Source organism: Oryzias latipes, chromosome 3 (genome assembly GCF_053564925.1).
Source record: "Oryzias latipes strain Hd-rR chromosome 3, Olatipes_Hd-rR_3.1".
Lineage (NCBI taxonomy): Eukaryota > Metazoa > Chordata > Actinopteri > Beloniformes > Adrianichthyidae > Oryzias > Oryzias latipes.
Genome location: NC_136239.1, coordinates 4,567,501 through 4,570,000, shown reverse-complemented (window position 1 = coordinate 4,570,000; position 2,500 = coordinate 4,567,501). Strand labels below are relative to the sequence as shown.

The following is a 2,500-nucleotide window of genomic DNA, read 5'->3' as shown; positions in this document are numbered from 1 at the left end:
TCCCCGCGTAGGTTCAAATCCTGCCGACAACGATACAAGTCTCTTGCACTTAAACTTTACAAACATTTAACACAAATAAAGTTGTGAGCACCATGCCAGCTCGGACCAAGACTACCAAGGCGTATTGGATCTCCTTCAAGATGCGACTGGATGCATCACAATGGAACGTAGCAGGGAGCTTCTTGCCTTCTCATTGTCGTTTGTTAGTACAAGTACAGGCTTTGTCATGCAGCGTGTTTTGATCTGCTACTGGTTCACTATGAATTAACTACAAAAAATATTCAGATAGGCACATTTAAGTATCATTTTCTTTATACATGTCTTCCATCTTTGCATGAATGCTTTTTAACGTGTTAAAGACACCATTTTCATTGGAGCTGGTCTTTAAGGCCTTAGTGCTTGACCATCGGATAAACTGAGTTTTAAATCCAAGCTCTCAACAGAATCTTTCATTTTTCATTAGGGTTATGTTTGAACATTAGAATGAAGATAATTGTTAGCCAAGTATGCTAGATTTTTAAAAAATTCTTGAGATTTAAGGCAAATTTTGAAGCGTTGTGTTTGAGGAAACATTGTGTGGTTGTTGGGGAAATGAAATTGGGCATGGTGGTAAAATGGTTGTCATATTTTCCTTTTTTGAAATGATCCCTTGTTTTAATTGCCAGGAAATGCATCCCAGTGATATCTGCTAAGACAGGAATTGTATTTTTCTGTAGTCAGCTTGGAAAAGAATTTCCGCCTATGACAGAATCCAATGGCAGTGAAGCAACCAAACGCTGTATAGTTTCATGTGTTGTTGTGGCTGAGTGGTTAAGGCGATGGACTAGAAATCCATTGGGGTCTCCCCGCGTAGGTTCAAATCCTGCCGACAACGATACAAGTCTCTTGCACTTGAACTTTACAAACATTTAACACAAATAAAGTTGTGAGCACCATGCCAGCTCGGACCAAGACTACCAAGGCGTACTCGATCTCCTTCAAGATGCGATTGGATGCATCACAATGGAACAGGGAGCTTCTTGCCTTCTCATTGTCGTTTGAAAGTAAAAGTACAGGCAGTGTCATGCAGCGTGTTTTTGTCTGTTACTGGTTCACTATGAATTAACTACAAAAAATATTCAGATAGGCACATTTAAGTATCATTTTCTTTATACATGTCTTCCATCATGGGATGAATGCTTTTTAACCTGTTAAAGACACCATTTTCATTGGAGTTGGTCTTTAAGGCCTTAGTGCATGACCATCGGATAAACTGAGTTTTAAATCCAAGCTTAAATCCAAGCTCTAATTTCCGCCTACGACAGAATCCATTGGCAGTGAAGCAACCAAACGCAGTGTAGTTTTGTGTGTTGTTGTGGCGGAGTGGTTAAGGCGATGGACTAGAAATCCATTGGGGTCTCCCCGCGTAGGTTCAAATCCTGCCGACAACGATACAAGTCTCTTGCACTTGAACTTTACATACATTTAACACAAATAAAGTTGTGAGCACCATGCCAGCTCATACCAAGACTACCAAGGCGTATTGGATCTCCTTCAAGATGCGATTGGATGCATCACAATGGAACGTAGCATGGAGCTTCTTACCTTCTCATTGTCATTTGAAAGTAAAAGTACAGGCTTTGTCATGCAGTGTGTTTTTGTCTGTTACTGGTTCACTATGAATTAACTACAAAAAATGTTCAGATAGGCACATTTAAGTATCATTTTCTTTATACATGTCTTCCATCATGGGATGAATGCTTTTTAACATGTTAAAGACACCATTTTCATTGGAGTTGGTCTTTAAGGCCTTAGTGCATGACCATCGGATAAACTGAGTTTTAAATCCAAGCTTAAATCCAAGCTCTAATATCCGCCTACGACAGAATCCATTGGCAGTGAAGGAACCAAACGCTGTATAGTATCGTGTGTTGTTGTGGCCGAGTGGTTAAGGCGATGGACTAGAAATCCATTGGGGTCTCCCCGCGTAGGTTCAAATCCTGCCGACAACGATGCAAGTCTCTTGCACTTGAACTTTACAAACATTTAACACAAATAAAGTTGTGAGCACCATGCCAGCTCGGACCAAGACTACCAAGGCGTATTGGATCTCCTTCAAAATGCGACTGGATGCATCACAATGGAACGTAGCAGGGAGCTTCTTGCCTTCTCATTGTCGTTTGAAAGTAAAAGTACAGGCTTTGTCATGCAGCGTGTTTTTGTCTGTTACTGGTTCACTATGAATTAACTACAAAAAATATTCAGATAGGCACATTTAAGTATCATTTTCTTTATACATGTCTTCCATCATGGGATGAATGCTTTTTAACATGTTAAAGACACCATTTTCATTGGAGTTGGTCTTTAAGGCCTTAGTGCATGACCATCGGATAAACTAAGTTTTAAATCCAAGCTTAAATCCAAGCTCTAATTTCCGCCTACGACAGAATCCATTGGCAGTGAAGCAACCAAACGCAGTGTATTTTTGTGTGTTGTTGTGGCCGAGTGGTTAAGGCGATGG

At 40.3% G+C, this 2,500-nt stretch overlaps 4 non-coding genes across 4 annotated transcripts in view; all 4 read left to right on the top strand.

The window, feature by feature from the left end:
• The window catches only part of trnas-aga (transfer RNA serine (anticodon AGA)), an 82-nt gene extending 50 nt beyond the window's left edge, over positions 1-32 (top strand). Inside the window, exon 1 of the tRNA in view lies at positions 1-32. This exon is cut by the window's left edge and continues 50 nt beyond it. This is a non-coding gene — a tRNA (tRNA-Ser).
• A 760-nt stretch (positions 33-792) lies between these two features.
• Positions 793-874, top strand: trnas-aga (transfer RNA serine (anticodon AGA)). The gene has a single exon. It is a non-coding gene; the product is annotated as a tRNA-Ser (tRNA).
• A 1,035-nt stretch (positions 875-1,909) lies between these two features.
• Positions 1,910-1,991, top strand: trnas-aga (transfer RNA serine (anticodon AGA)). Its single transcript has one exon. It is a non-coding gene; the product is annotated as a tRNA-Ser (tRNA).
• A 479-nt stretch (positions 1,992-2,470) lies between these two features.
• Positions 2,471-2,500, top strand: part of trnas-uga (transfer RNA serine (anticodon UGA)) — an 82-nt gene continuing 52 nt past the window's right edge. Inside the window, exon 1 of the tRNA in view lies at positions 2,471-2,500. This exon is cut by the window's right edge and continues 52 nt beyond it. This is a non-coding gene — a tRNA (tRNA-Ser).